Below are 18,935 nucleotides of genomic sequence, written 5' to 3' on the forward strand. Positions count from 1 at the left end.
AACACTCGTGACCTCTTTTAGCTGGCCAATAAAAAACATTAACATGTTGCTTAAAGATATTACTTGTAAGAGGAGGTATTAGGCCTACTAATAAGAGGAGGTGTTCTTAAATACATCTTGAGACTAGCATGCATTTTCAAAACGTTTGTCCACTTAAACTTATTTAGCCCAGTAATATGCTTAATCTGTATTTACACCCAAACCTTTTGGAAGACAAAATGTCTGATAAATGTCCTAAATATCTGTAACTCTGTTTATAAACTTTTTTTCCAGCGTTCATGTTTCTATATTTGTTTAGGAGCACCTACATATATTAAGGATAGATCACCCATAATCCACCACTGAACTCTGGGAGCTTTGGTCAGAGTTGTCTTTTAGTCAGCTGTAAGGATCCAGGGCATGGATGCAAATGTAAGCCTTGTATCAGAGATTCCGATCACACCAGGACCGTCAGAGGGCACCGTCACCAGAATACTGACCAGCACACCTGAATTCAATTAGTTATTCAAATCCACCCTACTCAATACACCATTGTGAAGTATTGCCTCCTTGCATTGCAAACAGAAAGGACTTGCATTACCAAGCCGTTGTTCTGTATCTCACTCTGTCTGATTTCACTCATTACCAAGTATGTGTACAAGTATGTGTACTTTTGTACTTGCTGATACTGATACCAATACTTATATAGAATTAGTCAGGAGCATTATGTAATAGTTTAGTTATAAATGTAAAATAGTGCAATGAAATCAATACAAAACCAACATAAAACAGTGCATGACCTATAATTTATTTGAACATGAACATTTTTACTAATCACCATGTCAACACAAAACAATTTTTTTTGTATTTTTACTTACAGTATTTTACTAAAAGCTAATCTTTTTTTACAACTGTAAGTGGCAGGTTCTTCTTCAGGAAAAGAAGCATCTCTGCATGTTTTTACCTGTGAGTGTCACATCCAGCTCCCCCCTCCTCCCTTGTCCCGCCTAGCTTCCCGTTCCCTTGGTTTCCCCTCTGTCTGTCACGCCCATCCTCAGGGTTCCCACCTGTGTTGATGCCGTGTTCTGTTAGCAGTGAACTCCTCGAGTTTGTGTTTCATTTTAAGATGCTTTCTCAGGTTACTCGTGTTGTAGGAAGATGCAGAGGTACCTCCTCTTGATATTTTCATAGAACAGTTTGCAGTCTGCTTTGCTTGGGTTGTCATTACTAATTGTGAAATAATTCCAGATCGCCGACATGTTGAGTTGTCTGCTCATTAGCATAACATGGTTTACGTCCACTGGAAACAATGGCTCTGTTTGAAATAGCCTACTACATACTGGATACTGCATACTGGTCCTCGTAGTAGTATGCAGTACAGTTTCCAGTATGCGACAAAAGCAAAGCATACTACGGGGTCACGTGAACGTAGCGTTGCATGATGGGATGCAGTACACCACGAAGATAGCTCTGTTCGCGTACTGGAATATATTGTGGAAGTAGTAGGTCATCCGGGTATGTTTCGCGTACTGGAAAAATTTCATTTTGGTCACATACTGCATACGGCATACTGATTTGGGGCTCGATCAGTACACCAGTAGTATGTAGTAGGCTATTTCGAACACAGCCAATGTATCGGATGTTGGTATTGCAGCCTTGTTTGCGATTACAAGTAGGGTAAATTGACATAGTATTGGGCAAATACCCGATACCAGTATCGGTATTCATGCATCTCTATTACCGACTGTGATGGAAATTTGATGATTTCCATTTATGTCAGGCTTTCTTAGTATACATTAAACACATTAGATATAGGTGTTAGAGATCTTTTTACATATACGTGTGTTAATCATGGCACTGAAGCCATCCTCGTGGCTTCAGTAGGCCTCAGATGTGTGTGTGTGTGCTCCCTGGACGGCCTCGGCTGAGGCCTAATCTGATGTTCCTCTGGTGTTCCTAAACTGACCTCGTTGGAGGCGCCTAATCTCTACTTGGAAAGGACTACGGCGACACTCAGTCTGTCACGCCATCATGAGGATGCTGAGCGTGGAGGGGGCATGCATCATATGCATCTGTCAAATCAGTGTTAATTATTTCATGTATTGTCCAATCACATTTGGTTGATCACCTCATGGACACTGTGTGTATTGATGATTAAACGTATAAAAGATGAGAGTTCGGAATGGGGAATTAGCTCTCTGCGACAGACACCTTGTGTGTTTGTAACAGATCTCAGAGTTAATCCATGCTTTGTTAAAATAAATCATTGTACTTTATTATCTAACCCAACTGCTTCTGACTTTTATTGTGCTCACCATTTAACACATTTTGGCACCCCAGATGGGACTCCACCATGGACGTAATTTTGATTTCAAAAGTGGGGGGGACATGGATTCGTCGCTATTTAAATATTTGGTTTTAACCGTAAAAACTGGGGGGGACCAACACCGGCTTTTGAAAAAGTGGGGGGGACATGTCCCCCCCCGCCCCCCCCCCCCCCCCCAAATTACGTCCGTGGACTCCACGACTGAGGATGGCACACCTGAGGGGGAGATCAAAGCGGTTAGCTCCTGAAGGCCTTACTTCATCCAGCCAACGACAAATTACATTGAGCGGGACTCGCAGGTGACTGCCTCCTCAGCGAGGAGTTTTCCCAGAAACGAACAATTAAACCCTGGTGAGTACAACTAAAGTATTTAGATACACTTATTGCAGAGTTTATGACTTCTCTCCTGGTGTGTGTATACACAGGCGACGCCAGACGCAGTTCATAGCGAACTGTCAGGATCAAGGGATCCAACTCGAAAAGAGTCGAGAGGTTTTGGCGGTCGAACTCCACGGGGGGTATACAGGTGGCACCATTGGTGGTCACATCGCAGGGGCGCAGATGGCACTGGGGACGAGGGGGGACATGTCCCCTCCAGATTTATATTGACCCCATCCGAAATCTAGCATCTACAAGCATATATATATTGTACAGCTTGGTCCCTCTCACTTCAGAATTTCCAACTGCGCCCATGGTTACCAGGTAGGGTAACTGAGTGATTGGGAGTTTCACCCTTGGCTGGAAGTTGAGCACCAGGTGGCCGCGCTTAACTGTGGGCTGACGAGTACTGTACACAGTTCGCAGAAAACACCAGTGAGAGTGAAGGTGCTCTGCGTGTTAAGCGTGGACACGCAAACGCGCATAAACCACGTGGTCTTATGCGGCGGTACGCGAACGCGCATACACCGCGTAGGGTTGTATTAAACCCAAACGCCAAAACAAAACAAAAAACCGAGACCACCGCCAAAACGTTCGGGGGAAAAGATACAAAAGAAAACGTCTTAGTGTAGGCATCACGCAGGAAAATCACCAACTGAAAGAAACGCGGAATAAACTAAACGCGAGGTAAGTAGTCTACGAAAAACACAGCGCGCAAAAACAAAAGAAACGCAGAACTGCTCAACGCGATGTATGCAACAAAACAAAGGAAATGCAAAACCATGAAACTAAAGAGACGCGGAAAAATACTCAACGCGAATAAATGATAACAAAAGGGAAACAAAAACCGCCGGGGGAAGAACCGGCTCACCAATATGGAACGGCGAAATAAAAACTTCCCAAAATGATCAGAGAGAGAAACAAGAGAAAAATATAGCGGGGGAAAAACTTGAGATGGACGCAAACGGGCGCAGAAGTAAGACACTTGAAGAAAACAGCTCGAAAGAAGAGAGAGAGAATAAAAGCAACGGCTGACTCCTCTAGAGAAACAAACAACTCAGCTAGCCTCCCTAAGAAGGGAGCAAAACAGCTGAGTGTCATCTCCGCTGATTGCGTCTACGTGATGTAGACCGCGAGCGCCCTCTGGTGGTCATGGGCGGGGCAGTGCTGGGGCCTGCCTTGACAGTGTGAGTGTTTGTGGTATGAGAGAGCGTGGGTGAGTAGTTGTCTCTCTCCGCGGAAGCAGCAAAATGGGCGGATGTAATAGTAGTCGTACTGACGGTGAGGTCAGTGAGTCACTGCGTGAACATCCTAGAATAAGGTACAAGAACGGTATGGGTCCGAAAGTTTGAAACAATTTCACATGTGGGTTTCAAAGTGTGATTTCCCAGAGGGAGGGAGTTTTAACATGAACCGAATTGCAGCATTAAGTCCCTTTCAAGAAAGTGAATGAAAATGGTGCTCGACAAAATGTTTAGAAGTCTCTTGCTGAATCTTCTCCAGGACCTCCAGACTTCTCCAACATATTTGGCCAAAAGAGGTGACGCGGAACAACGTGTGGATTTTTCAAATGTCACTGGATGTCAAAGATTGGGTGAAAGGGAAACTGAAACCCAGAAAGATTGAAAATACAAAAGATCTGCTAAGTCCCCTGCTCAGTGGGTGAAAGGGAAACTGAAATTCATAATGATTGAAATGACAAAAGATCTGCTAATTCCCTTCAGCTATGGTCGTGTTTGCACAAAGCAGTACAGAAACAAAATTGAGTTGAAGCATTGTACTGACTTTTCATTTTTCTGTCTCTCAGGTGTCTGACTAGAACAGACTGTACTGAGAACAGAGCCCTCTGATATATTCCAGAAGTATAGGTTGCGTTCATCGTGGGTACTGGACATCCGCAAGCTTTAGCAAGAGCCCCAGTGGCCTAATGGATAAGGCACTGGCCTCCTAAGCCAGGGATTGTGGGTTCGAGTCCCATCTGAGGTGCTGGGAAAGCAGAGTGGCGCAGCGGAAGCGTGCTGGGCCCATAACCCAGAGGTCGATGGATCGAAACCATCCTCTGCTAAGTCAGCTTTAGTCCTAAAAAAGCATTCCTTTAGTCCAAAAATAGCACACCTTTCAATGTCAGAGGGGTGTGAGTCAAAAATTGATAGAAAGCCTCTAAAGACAGGGTGAATTCACTCTATAGCATTTCTTTCAATGTTTTAATTTAATGAAACTCTTCAAGGCACTTCATGCTTCACTCTAGCAAATCCCAATAGACACTCAAAATAACCTACAAATTCAAGCTTGTGTTGTAAAAAATTTAAGTCCCTTTCAAGAAAGTGAATGAAAATGGTGCTCGACAAGATGTTTAGAAGTAGACCTGGAAATTTCAAAACTTAAAAGCATGTTTGCCAAGCTGATATGTTCATATGCTTGTACAAAAGATCTGCCAATTCCCTTGAGCCATGAGGTTGATTTGCTGACAACAGATGGCGTGATGACAAGGGGTAATGTCGAGAGATGTGTTACACTGGCCTATCTTATCAAAGATCTCTTGCTAAATCTTCTCCAGGACCTCCAGACTTCTCCTACATATTTGGCCAAAAGAATGGACGCGGAACAACGTGTGGATTTTTCAAATGTCACTGGATATCAAAGATTGGGTGAAAGGGAAACTGAAATCCAGAAAGATTGAAAATACAAAAGATCTGCTAAGTCCCCTGCTCAGTGGGTGAAAGGGAAACTGAAATTCATAATGATTGAAATGACAAAAGATCTGCTAATTCCCTTCAGCTATGGTCGTGTTTGCACAAAGCAGTACAGAAACAAAATTGAGTTGAAGCATTGTACTGACTTTTCATTTTTCTGTCTCTCAGGTGTCTGACTAGAACAGACTGTACTGAGAACAGAGCCCTCTGATATATTCCAGAAGTATAGGTTGCGTTCATCGTGGGTACTGGACATCCGCAAGCTTTAGCAAGAGCCCCAGTGGCCTAATGGATAAAGCACTGGCCTCCTAAGCCAGGGATTGTGGGTTCGAGTCCCATCAGGGGTGCTGGGAAAGCAGAGTGGCGCAGCGGAAGCGTGCTGGGCCCATAACCCAGAGGTCGATGGATCGAAACCATCCTCTGCTAAGTCAGCTTTAGTCCTAAAAAAGCATTCCTTTAGTCCAAAAATAGCACACCTTTCAATGTCAGAGGGGTGTGAGTCAAAAATTGATAGAAAGCCTCTAAAGACAGGGTGAATTCACTCTATAGCATTTCTTTCAATGTTTTAATTTAATGAAACTCTTCAAGGCACTTCATGCTTCACTCTAGCAAATCCCAATAGACACTCAAAATAACCTACAAATTCAAGCTTGTGTTGTAAAAAATGTAAGTCCCTTTCAAGAAAGTGAATGAAAATGGTGCTCGACAAGATGTTTAGAAGTAGACCTGGAAATTTCAAAACTTAAAAGCATGTTTGCCAAGCTGATATGTTCATATGCTTGTACAAAAGATCTGCCAATTCCCTTGAGCCATGAGGTTGATTTGCTGACAACAGATGGCGTGATGACAAGGGGTAATGTCGAGAGATGTGTTACATTGGCCTATCTTATCAAAGATCTCTTGCTGAATCTTCTCCAGGACCTCCAGACTTCTACATATTTGGCCAAAAGAGGTGATGCGGAACAACGTGTGGATTTTTCAAATGTCACTGGATGTCAAAGATTGGGTGAAAGGGAAACTGAAATCCAGAAAGATTGAAAATACAAAAGATCTGCTAAGTCCCCTGCTCAGTAGGTGAAAGGGAAACTGAAATTCATAATGATTGAAATGACAAAAGATCTGCTAATTCCCTTCAGCTATGGTCGTGTTTGCACAAAGCAGTACAGAAACAAAATTGAGTTGAAGCATTGTACTGACTTTTCATTTTTCTGTCTCTCAGGTGTCTGACTAGAACAGACTGTACTGAGAACAGAGCCCTCTGATATATTCCAGAAGTATAGGTTGCGTTCATCGTGGGTACTGGACATCCGCAAGCTTTAGCAAGAGCCCCAGTGGCCTAATGGATAAGGCACTGGCCTCCTAAGCCAGGGATTGTTGGTTCGAGTCCCATCTGGGGTGCTGGGAAAGCAGAGTGGCGCAGCGGAAGCGTGCTGGGCCCATAACCCAGAGGTCGATGGATCGAAACCATCCTCTGCTAAGTCAGCTTTAGTCCTAAAAAAGCATTCCTTTAGTCCAAAAATAGCACACCTTTCAATGTCAGAGGGGTGTGAGTCAAAAATTGATAGAAAGCCTCTAAAGACAGGGTGAATTCACTCTATAGCATTTCTTTCAATGTTTTAATTTAATGAAACTCTTCAAGGCACTTCATGCTTCACTCTAGCAAATCCCTATAGACACTCAAAATAACCTACAAATTCAAGCTTGTGTTGTAAAAAATGTAAGTCCCTTTCAAGAAAGTGAATGAAAATGGTGCTCGACAAGATGTTTAGAAGTAGACCTGGAAATTTCAAAACTTAAAAGCATGTTTGCCAAGTTGATATGTTCATATGCTTGTACAAAAGATCTGCTAATTCCCTTGAGCCATGAGGTTGATTTGCTGACAACAGATGGCGTGATGACAAGGGGTAATGTCAAGAGATGTGTTACATTGGCCTATCTTATCAAAGATCTCTTGCTGAATCTTCTCCAGGACCTCCAGACTTCTACATATTTGGCCAAAAGAGGTGATGCGGAACAACGTGTGGATTTTTCAAATGTCACTGGATGTCAAAGATTGGGTGAAAGGGAAACTGAAATCCAGAAAGATTGAAAATACAAAAGATCTGCTAAGTCCCCTGCTCAGTAGGTGAAAGGGAAACTGAAATTCATAATGATTGAAATGACAAAAGATCTGCTAATTCCCTTCAGCTATGGTCGTGTTTGCACAAAGCAGTACAGAAACAAAATTGAGTTGAAGCATTGTACTGACTTTTCATTTTTCTGTCTCTCAGGTGTCTGACTAGAACAGACTGTACTGAGAACAGAGCCCTCTGATATATTCCAGAAGTATAGGTTGCGTTCATCGTGGGTACTGGACATCCGCAAGCTTTAGCAAGAGCCCCAGTGGCCTAATGGATAAGGCACTGGCCTCCTAAGCCAGGGATTGTGGGTTCGAGTCCCATCTGGGGTGCTGGGAAAGCAGAGTGGCGCAGCGGAAGCGTGCTGGGCCCATAACCCAGAGGTCGATGGATTGAAACCATCCTCTGCTAAGTCAGCTTTAGTCCTAAAAAAGCATTCCTTTAGTCCAAAAATAGCACACCTTTCAATGTCAGAGGGGTGTGAGTCAAAAATTGATAGAAAGCCTCTAAAGACAGGGTGAATTCACTCTATAGCATTTCTTTCAATGTTTTAATTTAATGAAACTCTTCAAGGCACTTCATGCTTCACTCTAGCAAATCCCTATAGACACTCAAAATAACCTACAAATTCAAGCTTGTGTTGTAAAAAATGTAAGTCCCTTTCAAGAAAGTGAATGAAAATGGTGCTCGACAAGATGTTTAGAAGTAGACCTGGAAATTTCAAAACTTAAAAGCATGTTTGCCAAGTTGATATGTTCATATGCTTGTACAAAAGATCTGCTAATTCCCTTGAGCCATGAGGTTGATTTGCTGACAACAGATGGCGTGATGACAAGGGGTAATGTCGAGAGATGTGTTACACTGGCCTATCTTATCAAAGATCTCTTGCTAAATCTTCTCCAGGACCTCCAGACTTCTCCTACATATTTGGCCAAAAGAATGGACGCGGAACAACGTGTGGATTTTTCAAATGTCACTGGATATCAAAGATTGGGTGAAAGGGAAACTGAAATCCAGAAAGATTGAAAATACAAAAGATCTGCTAAGTCCCCTGCTCAGTGGGTGAAAGGGAAACTGAAATTCATAATGATTGAAATGACAAAAGATCTGCTAATTCCCTTCAGCTATGGTCGTGTTTGCACAAAGCAGTACAGAAACAAAATTGAGTTGAAGCATTGTACTGACTTTTCATTTTTCTGTCTCTCAGGTGTCTGACTAGAACAGACTGTACTGAGAACAGAGCCCTCTGATATATTCCAGAAGTATAGGTTGCGTTCATCGTGGGTACTGGACATCCGCAAGCTTTAGCAAGAGCCCCAGTGGCCTAATGGATAAGGCACTGGCCTCCTAAGCCAGGGATTGTGGGTTCGAGTCCCATCTGAGGTGCTGGGAAAGCAGAGTGGCGCAGCGGAAGCGTGCTGGGCCCATAACCCAGAGGTCGATGGATCGAAACCATCCTCTGCTAAGTCAGCTTTAGTCCTAAAAAAGCATTCCTTTAGTCCAAAAATAGCACACCTTTCAATGTCAGAGGGGTGTGAGTCAAAAATTGATAGAAAGCCTCTAAAGACAGGGTGAATTCACTCTATAGCATTTCTTTCAATGTTTTAATTTAATGAAACTCTTCAAGGCACTTCATGCTTCACTCTAGCAAATCCCAATAGACACTCAAAATAACCTACAAATTCAAGCTTGTGTTGTAAAAAATTTAAGTCCCTTTCAAGAAAGTGAATGAAAATGGTGCTCGACAAGATGTTTAGAAGTAGACCTGGAAATTTCAAAACTTAAAAGCATGTTTGCCAAGCTGATATGTTCATATGCTTGTACAAAAGATCTGCCAATTCCCTTGAGCCATGAGGTTGATTTGCTGACAACAGATGGCGTGATGACAAGGGGTAATGTCGAGAGATGTGTTACACTGGCCTATCTTATCAAAGATCTCTTGCTAAATCTTCTCCAGGACCTCCAGACTTCTCCTACATATTTGGCCAAAAGAGGTGACGCGGGACAACGTGTGGATTTTTCAAATGTCACTGGATGTCAAAGATTGGGTGAAAGGGAAACTGAAATCCAGAAAGATTGAAAATACAAAAGATCTGCTAAGTCCCCTGCTCAGTGGGTGAAAGGGAAACTGAAATTCATAATGATTGAAATGACAAAAGATCTGCTAATTCCCTTCAGCTATGGTCGTGTTTGCACAAAGCAGTACAGAAACAAAATTGAGTTGAAGCATTGTACTGACTTTTCATTTTTCTGTCTCTCAGGTGTCTGACTAGAACAGACTGTACTGAGAACAGAGCCCTCTGATATATTCCAGAAGTATAGGTTGCGTTCATCGTGGGTACTGGACATCCGCAAGCTTTAGCAAGAGCCCCAGTGGCCTAATGGATAAAGCACTGGCCTCCTAAGCCAGGGATTGTGGGTTCGAGTCCCATCAGGGGTGCTGGGAAAGCAGAGTGGCGCAGCGGAAGCGTGCTGGGCCCATAACCCAGAGGTCGATGGATCGAAACCATCCTCTGCTAAGTCAGCTTTAGTCCTAAAAAAGCATTCCTTTAGTCCAAAAATAGCACACCTTTCAATGTCAGAGGGGTGTGAGTCAAAAATTGATAGAAAGCCTCTAAAGACAGGGTGAATTCACTCTATAGCATTTCTTTCAATGTTTTAATTTAATGAAACTCTTCAAGGCACTTCATGCTTCACTCTAGCAAATCCCAATAGACACTCAAAATAACCTACAAATTCAAGCTTGTGTTGTAAAAAATTTAAGTCCCTTTCAAGAAAGTGAATGAAAATGGTGCTCGACAAGATGTTTAGAAGTAGACCTGGAAATTTCAAAACTTAAAAGCATGTTTGCCAAGCTGATATGTTCATATGCTTGTACAAAAGATCTGCCAATTCCCTTGAGCCATGAGGTTGATTTGCTGACAACAGATGGCGTGATGACAAGGGGTAATGTCGAGAGATGTGTTACACTGGCCTATCTTATCAAAGATCTCTTGCTAAATCTTCTCCAGGACCTCCAGACTTCTCCTACATATTTGGCCAAAAGAATGGACGCGGAACAACGTGTGGATTTTTCAAATGTCACTGGATATCAAAGATTGGGTGAAAGGGAAACTGAAATCCAGAAAGATTGAAAATACAAAAGATCTGCTAAGTCCCCTGCTCAGTGGGTGAAAGGGAAACTGAAATTCATAATGATTGAAATGACAAAAGATCTGCTAATTCCCTTCAGCTATGGTCGTGTTTGCACAAAGCAGTACAGAAACAAAATTGAGTTGAAGCATTGTACTGACTTTTCATTTTTCTGTCTCTCAGGTGTCTGACTAGAACAGACTGTACTGAGAACAGAGCCCTCTGATATATTCCAGAAGTATAGGTTGCGTTCATCGTGGGTACTGGACATCCGCAAGCTTTAGCAAGAGCCCCAGTGGCCTAATGGATAAAGCACTGGCCTCCTAAGCCAGGGATTGTGGGTTCGAGTCCCATCAGGGGTGCTGGGAAAGCAGAGTGGCGCAGCGGAAGCGTGCTGGGCCCATAACCCAGAGGTCGATGGATCGAAACCATCCTCTGCTAAGTCAGCTTTAGTCCTAAAAAAGCATTCCTTTAGTCCAAAAATAGCACACCTTTCAATGTCAGAGGGGTGTGAGTCAAAAATTGATAGAAAGCCTCTAAAGACAGGGTGAATTCACTCTATAGCATTTCTTTCAATGTTTTAATTTAATGAAACTCTTCAAGGCACTTCATGCTTCACTCTAGCAAATCCCAATAGACACTCAAAATAACCTACAAATTCAAGCTTGTGTTGTAAAAAATGTAAGTCCCTTTCAAGAAAGTGAATGAAAATGGTGCTCGACAAGATGTTTAGAAGTAGACCTGGAAATTTCAAAACTTAAAAGCATGTTTGCCAAGCTGATATGTTCATATGCTTGTACAAAAGATCTGCCAATTCCCTTGAGCCATGAGGTTGATTTGCTGACAACAGATGGCGTGATGACAAGGGGTAATGTCGAGAGATGTGTTACATTGGCCTATCTTATCAAAGATCTCTTGCTGAATCTTCTCCAGGACCTCCAGACTTCTACATATTTGGCCAAAAGAGGTGATGCGGAACAACGTGTGGATTTTTCAAATGTCACTGGATGTCAAAGATTGGGTGAAAGGGAAACTGAAATCCAGAAAGATTGAAAATACAAAAGATCTGCTAAGTCCCCTGCTCAGTAGGTGAAAGGGAAACTGAAATTCATAATGATTGAAATGACAAAAGATCTGCTAATTCCCTTCAGCTATGGTCGTGTTTGCACAAAGCAGTACAGAAACAAAATTGAGTTGAAGCATTGTACTGACTTTTCATTTTTCTGTCTCTCAGGTGTCTGACTAGAACAGACTGTACTGAGAACAGAGCCCTCTGATATATTCCAGAAGTATAGGTTGCGTTCATCGTGGGTACTGGACATCCGCAAGCTTTAGCAAGAGCCCCAGTGGCCTAATGGATAAGGCACTGGCCTCCTAAGCCAGGGATTGTTGGTTCGAGTCCCATCTGGGGTGCTGGGAAAGCAGAGTGGCGCAGCGGAAGCGTGCTGGGCCCATAACCCAGAGGTCGATGGATCGAAACCATCCTCTGCTAAGTCAGCTTTAGTCCTAAAAAAGCATTCCTTTAGTCCAAAAATAGCACACCTTTCAATGTCAGAGGGGTGTGAGTCAAAAATTGATAGAAAGCCTCTAAAGACAGGGTGAATTCACTCTATAGCATTTCTTTCAATGTTTTAATTTAATGAAACTCTTCAAGGCACTTCATGCTTCACTCTAGCAAATCCCTATAGACACTCAAAATAACCTACAAATTCAAGCTTGTGTTGTAAAAAATGTAAGTCCCTTTCAAGAAAGTGAATGAAAATGGTGCTCGACAAGATGTTTAGAAGTAGACCTGGAAATTTCAAAACTTAAAAGCATGTTTGCCAAGTTGATATGTTCATATGCTTGTACAAAAGATCTGCTAATTCCCTTGAGCCATGAGGTTGATTTGCTGACAACAGATGGCGTGATGACAAGGGGTAATGTCAAGAGATGTGTTACATTGGCCTATCTTATCAAAGATCTCTTGCTGAATCTTCTCCAGGACCTCCAGACTTCTACATATTTGGCCAAAAGAGGTGATGCGGAACAACGTGTGGATTTTTCAAATGTCACTGGATGTCAAAGATTGGGTGAAAGGGAAACTGAAATCCAGAAAGATTGAAAATACAAAAGATCTGCTAAGTCCCCTGCTCAGTAGGTGAAAGGGAAACTGAAATTCATAATGATTGAAATGACAAAAGATCTGCTAATTCCCTTCAGCTATGGTCGTGTTTGCACAAAGCAGTACAGAAACAAAATTGAGTTGAAGCATTGTACTGACTTTTCATTTTTCTGTCTCTCAGGTGTCTGACTAGAACAGACTGTACTGAGAACAGAGCCCTCTGATATATTCCAGAAGTATAGGTTGCGTTCATCGTGGGTACTGGACATCCGCAAGCTTTAGCAAGAGCCCCAGTGGCCTAATGGATAAGGCACTGGCCTCCTAAGCCAGGGATTGTGGGTTCGAGTCCCATCTGGGGTGCTGGGAAAGCAGAGTGGCGCAGCGGAAGCGTGCTGGGCCCATAACCCAGAGGTCGATGGATTGAAACCATCCTCTGCTAAGTCAGCTTTAGTCCTAAAAAAGCATTCCTTTAGTCCAAAAATAGCACACCTTTCAATGTCAGAGGGGTGTGAGTCAAAAATTGATAGAAAGCCTCTAAAGACAGGGTGAATTCACTCTATAGCATTTCTTTCAATGTTTTAATTTAATGAAACTCTTCAAGGCACTTCATGCTTCACTCTAGCAAATCCCTATAGACACTCAAAATAACCTACAAATTCAAGCTTGTGTTGTAAAAAATGTAAGTCCCTTTCAAGAAAGTGAATGAAAATGGTGCTCGACAAGATGTTTAGAAGTAGACCTGGAAATTTCAAAACTTAAAAGCATGTTTGCCAAGTTGATATGTTCATATGCTTGTACAAAAGATCTGCTAATTCCCTTGAGCCATGAGGTTGATTTGCTGACAACAGATGGCGTGATGACAAGGGGTAATGTCGAGAGATGTGTTACACTGGCCTATCTTATCAAAGATCTCTTGCTAAATCTTCTCCAGGACCTCCAGACTTCTCCTACATATTTGGCCAAAAGAATGGACGCGGAACAACGTGTGGATTTTTCAAATGTCACTGGATATCAAAGATTGGGTGAAAGGGAAACTGAAATCCAGAAAGATTGAAAATACAAAAGATCTGCTAAGTCCCCTGCTCAGTGGGTGAAAGGGAAACTGAAATTCATAATGATTGAAATGACAAAAGATCTGCTAATTCCCTTCAGCTATGGTCGTGTTTGCACAAAGCAGTACAGAAACAAAATTGAGTTGAAGCATTGTACTGACTTTTCATTTTTCTGTCTCTCAGGTGTCTGACTAGAACAGACTGTACTGAGAACAGAGCCCTCTGATATATTCCAGAAGTATAGGTTGCGTTCATCGTGGGTACTGGACATCCGCAAGCTTTAGCAAGAGCCCCAGTGGCCTAATGGATAAGGCACTGGCCTCCTAAGCCAGGGATTGTGGGTTCGAGTCCCATCTGAGGTGCTGGGAAAGCAGAGTGGCGCAGCGGAAGCGTGCTGGGCCCATAACCCAGAGGTCGATGGATCGAAACCATCCTCTGCTAAGTCAGCTTTAGTCCTAAAAAAGCATTCCTTTAGTCCAAAAATAGCACACCTTTCAATGTCAGAGGGGTGTGAGTCAAAAATTGATAGAAAGCCTCTAAAGACAGGGTGAATTCACTCTATAGCATTTCTTTCAATGTTTTAATTTAATGAAACTCTTCAAGGCACTTCATGCTTCACTCTAGCAAATCCCAATAGACACTCAAAATAACCTACAAATTCAAGCTTGTGTTGTAAAAAATTTAAGTCCCTTTCAAGAAAGTGAATGAAAATGGTGCTCGACAAGATGTTTAGAAGTAGACCTGGAAATTTCAAAACTTAAAAGCATGTTTGCCAAGCTGATATGTTCATATGCTTGTACAAAAGATCTGCCAATTCCCTTGAGCCATGAGGTTGATTTGCTGACAACAGATGGCGTGATGACAAGGGGTAATGTCGAGAGATGTGTTACACTGGCCTATCTTATCAAAGATCTCTTGCTAAATCTTCTCCAGGACCTCCAGACTTCTCCTACATATTTGGCCAAAAGAATGGACGCGGAACAACGTGTGGATTTTTCAAATGTCACTGGATATCAAAGATTGGGTGAAAGGGAAACTGAAATCCAGAAAGATTGAAAATACAAAAGATCTGCTAAGTCCCCTGCTCAGTGGGTGAAAGGGAAACTGAAATTCATAATGATTGAAATGACAAAAGATCTGCTAATTCCCTTCAGCTATGGTCGTGTTTGCACAAAGCAGTACAGAAACAAAATTGAGTTGAAGCATTGTACTGACTTTTCATTTTTCTGTCTCTCAGGTGTCTGACTAGAACAGACTGTACTGAGAACAGAGCCCTCTGATATATTCCAGAAGTATAGGTTGCGTTCATCGTGGGTACTGGACATCCGCAAGCTTTAGCAAGAGCCCCAGTGGCCTAATGGATAAGGCACTGGCCTCCTAAGCCAGGGATTGTGGGTTCGAGTCCCATCTGAGGTGCTGGGAAAGCAGAGTGGCGCAGCGGAAGCGTGCTGTGCCCATAACCCAGAGGTCGATGGATCGAAACCATCCTCTGCTAAGTCAGCTTTAGTCCTAAAAAAGCATTCCTTTAGTCCAAAAATAGCACACCTTTCAATGTCAGAGGGGTGTGAGTCAAAAATTGATAGAAAGCCTCTAAAGACAGGGTGAATTCACTCTATAGCATTTCTTTCAATGTTTTAATTTAATGAAACTCTTCAAGGCACTTCATGCTTCACTCTAGCAAATCCCAATAGACACTCAAAATAACCTACAAATTCAAGCTTGTGTTGTAAAAAATTTAAGTCCCTTTCAAGAAAGTGAATGAAAATGGTGCTCGACAAGATGTTTAGAAGTAGACCTGGAAATTTCAAAACTTAAAAGCATGTTTGCCAAGCTGATATGTTCATATGCTTGTACAAAAGATCTGCCAATTCCCTTGAGCCATGAGGTTGATTTGCTGACAACAGATGGCGTGATGACAAGGGGTAATGTCGAGAGATGTGTTACATTGGCCTATCTTATCAAAGATCTCTTGCTGAATCTTCTCCAGGACCTCCAGATTTCTACATATTTGGCCAAAAGAGGTGACGCGGGACAACGTGTGGATTTTTCAAATGTCACTGGATGTCAAAGATTGGGTGAAAGGGAAACTGAAATCCAGAAAGATTGAAAATACAAAAGATCTGCTAAGTCCCCTGCTCAGTGGGTGAAAGGGAAACTGAAATTCATAATGATTGAAATGACAAAAGATCTGCTAATTCCCTTCAGCTATGGTCGTGTTTGCACAAAGCAGTACAGAAACAAAATTGAGTTGAAGCATTGTACTGACTTTTCATTTTTCTGTCTCTCAGGTGTCTGACTAGAACAGACTGTACTGAGAACAGAGCCCTCTGATATATTCCAGAAGTATAGGTTGCGTTCATCGTGGGTACTGGACATCCGCAAGCTTTAGCAAGAGCCCCAGTGGCCTAATGGATAAAGCACTGGCCTCCTAAGCCAGGGATTGTGGGTTCGAGTCCCATCAGGGGTGCTGGGAAAGCAGAGTGGCGCAGCGGAAGCGTGCTGGGCCCATAACCCAGAGGTCGATGGATCGAAACCATCCTCTGCTAAGTCAGCTTTAGTCCTAAAAAAGCATTCCTTTAGTCCAAAAATAGCACACCTTTCAATGTCAGAGGGGTGTGAGTCAAAAATTGATAGAAAGCCTCTAAAGACAGGGTGAATTCACTCTATAGCATTTCTTTCAATGTTTTAATTTAATGAAACTCTTCAAGGCACTTCATGCTTCACTCTAGCAAATCCCAATAGACACTCAAAATAACCTACAAATTCAAGCTTGTGTTGTAAAAAATGTAAGTCCCTTTCAAGAAAGTGAATGAAAATGGTGCTCGACAAGATGTTTAGAAGTAGACCTGGAAATTTCAAAACTTAAAAGCATGTTTGCCAAGCTGATATGTTCATATGCTTGTACAAAAGATCTGCCAATTCCCTTGAGCCATGAGGTTGATTTGCTGACAACAGATGGCGTGATGACAAGGGGTAATGTCGAGAGATGTGTTACATTGGCCTATCTTATCAAAGATCTCTTGCTGAATCTTCTCCAGGACCTCCAGACTTCTACATATTTGGCCAAAAGAGGTGATGCGGAACAACGTGTGGATTTTTCAAATGTCACTGGATGTCAAAGATTGGGTGAAAGGGAAACTGAAATCCAGAAAGATTGAAAATACAAAAGATCTGCTAAGTCCCCTGCTCAGTAGGTGAAAGGGAAACTGAAATTCATAATGATTGAAATGACAAAAGATCTGCTAATTCCCTTCAGCTATGGTCGTGTTTGCACAAAGCAGTACAGAAACAAAATTGAGTTGAAGCATTGTACTGACTTTTCATTTTTCTGTCTCTCAGGTGTCTGACTAGAACAGACTGTACTGAGAACAGAGCCCTCTGATATATTCCAGAAGTATAGGTTGCGTTCATCGTGGGTACTGGACATCCGCAAGCTTTAGCAAGAGCCTCAGTGGCCTAATGGATAAGGCACTGGCCTCCTAAGCCAGGGATTGTTGGTTCGAGTCCCATCTGGGGTGCTGGGAAAGCAGAGTGGCGCAGCGGAAGCGTGCTGGGCCCATAACCCAGAGGTCGATGGATCGAAACCATCCTCTGCTAAGTCACCTTTAGTCCTAAAAAAGCATTCCTTTAGTCCAAAAATAGCACACCTTTCAATGTCAGAGGGGTGTGAGTCAAAAATTGATAGAAAGCCTCTAAAGACAGGGTGAATTCACTCTATAGCATTTCTTTCAATGTTTTAATTTAATGAAACTCTTCAAGGCACTTCATGCTTCACTCTAGCAAATCCCAATAGACACTCAAAATAACCTACAAATTCAAGCTTGTGTTGTAAAAAATGTAAGTCCCTTTCAAGAAAGTGAATGAAAATGGTGCTCGACAAGATGTTTAGAAGTAGACCTGGAAATTTCAAAACTTAAAAGCATGTTTGCCAAGCTGATATGTTCATATGCTTGTACAAAAGATCTGCCAATTCCCTTGAGCCATGAGGTTGATTTGCTGACAACAGATGGCGTGATGACAAGGGGTAATGTCGAGAGATGTGTTACATTGGCCTATCTTATCAAAGATCTCTTGCTGAATCTTCTCCAGGACCTCCAGACTTCTACATATTTGGCCAAAAGAGGTGATGCGGAACAACGTGTGGATTTTTCAAATGTCACTGGATGTCAAAGATTGGGTGAAAGGGAAACTGAAATCCAGAAAGATTGAAAATACAAAAGATCTGCTAAGTCCCCTGCTCAGTGGGTGAAAGGGAAACTGAAATTCATAATGATTGAAATGACAAAAGATCTGCTAATTCCCTTCAGCTATGGTCGTGTTTGCACAAAGCAGTACAGAAACAAAATTGAGTTGAAGCATTGTACTGACTTTTCATTTTTCTGTCTCTCAGGTGTCTGACTAGAACAGACTGTACTGAGAACAGAGCCCTCTGATATATTCCAGAAGTATAGGTTGCGTTCATCGTGGGTACTGGACATCCGCAAGCTTTAGCAAGAGCCCCAGTGGCCTAATGGATAAGGCACTGGCCTCCTAAGCCAGGGATTGTTGGTTCGAGTCCCATCTGGGGTGCTGGGAAAGCAGAGTGGCGCAGCGGAAGCGTGCTGGGCCCATAACCCAGAGGTCGATGGATCGAAACCATCCTCTGCTAAGTCACCTTTAGTCCTAAAAAAGCATTCCTTTAGTCCAAAAATAGCACACCTTTCAATGTCAGAGGGGTGTGAGTCAAAAATTGATAGAAAGCCTCTAAAGACAGGGTGAATTCACTCTATAGCATTTCTTTCAATGTTTTAATTTAATGAAACTCTTCAAGGCACTTCATGCTTCACTCTAGCAAATCCCAATAGACACTCAAAATAACCTACAAATTCAAGCTTGTGTTGTAAAAAATGTAAGTCCCTTTCAAGAAAGTGAATGAAAATGGTGCTCGACAAGATGTTTAGAAGTAGACCTGGAAATTTCAAAACTTAAAAGCATGTTTGCCAAGTTGATATGTTCATATGCTTGTACAAAAGATCTGCTAATTCCCTTGAGCCATGAGGTTGATTTGCTGACAACAGATGGCGTGATGACAAGGGGTAATGTCGAGAGATGTGTTACACTGGCCTATCTTATCAAAGATCTCTTGCTGAATCTTCTCCAGGACCTCCAGACTTC

At 42.4% G+C, this 18,935-nt stretch overlaps 6 non-coding genes across 6 annotated transcripts; all 6 read left to right on the forward strand.

Moving 5' to 3' along the window:
• Nucleotides 1–4,596: 4,596 nt before the first annotated feature.
• Nucleotides 4,597–4,669, forward strand: trnar-ccu (transfer RNA arginine (anticodon CCU)). Its single transcript has one exon. It is a non-coding gene; the product is annotated as a tRNA-Arg (tRNA).
• A 3,083-nt stretch (nucleotides 4,670–7,752) lies between these two features.
• trnar-ccu (transfer RNA arginine (anticodon CCU)) lies at nucleotides 7,753–7,825 on the forward strand. The gene has a single exon. It is a non-coding gene; the product is annotated as a tRNA-Arg (tRNA).
• A 981-nt stretch (nucleotides 7,826–8,806) lies between these two features.
• Nucleotides 8,807–8,879, forward strand: trnar-ccu (transfer RNA arginine (anticodon CCU)). The gene has a single exon. It is a non-coding gene; the product is annotated as a tRNA-Arg (tRNA).
• A 4,137-nt stretch (nucleotides 8,880–13,016) lies between these two features.
• trnar-ccu (transfer RNA arginine (anticodon CCU)) lies at nucleotides 13,017–13,089 on the forward strand. Its single transcript has one exon. It is a non-coding gene; the product is annotated as a tRNA-Arg (tRNA).
• Nucleotides 13,090–14,070: 981 nt separating this feature from the next.
• trnar-ccu (transfer RNA arginine (anticodon CCU)) lies at nucleotides 14,071–14,143 on the forward strand. Its single transcript has one exon. It is a non-coding gene; the product is annotated as a tRNA-Arg (tRNA).
• A 981-nt stretch (nucleotides 14,144–15,124) lies between these two features.
• trnar-ccu (transfer RNA arginine (anticodon CCU)) lies at nucleotides 15,125–15,197 on the forward strand. The gene has a single exon. It is a non-coding gene; the product is annotated as a tRNA-Arg (tRNA).
• Nucleotides 15,198–18,935: the final 3,738 nt, after the last annotated feature.

Source organism: Brachyhypopomus gauderio, chromosome 10 (genome assembly GCF_052324685.1).
Source record: "Brachyhypopomus gauderio isolate BG-103 chromosome 10, BGAUD_0.2, whole genome shotgun sequence".
Classification (NCBI taxonomy): Eukaryota; Metazoa; Chordata; class Actinopteri; order Gymnotiformes; family Hypopomidae; genus Brachyhypopomus; species Brachyhypopomus gauderio.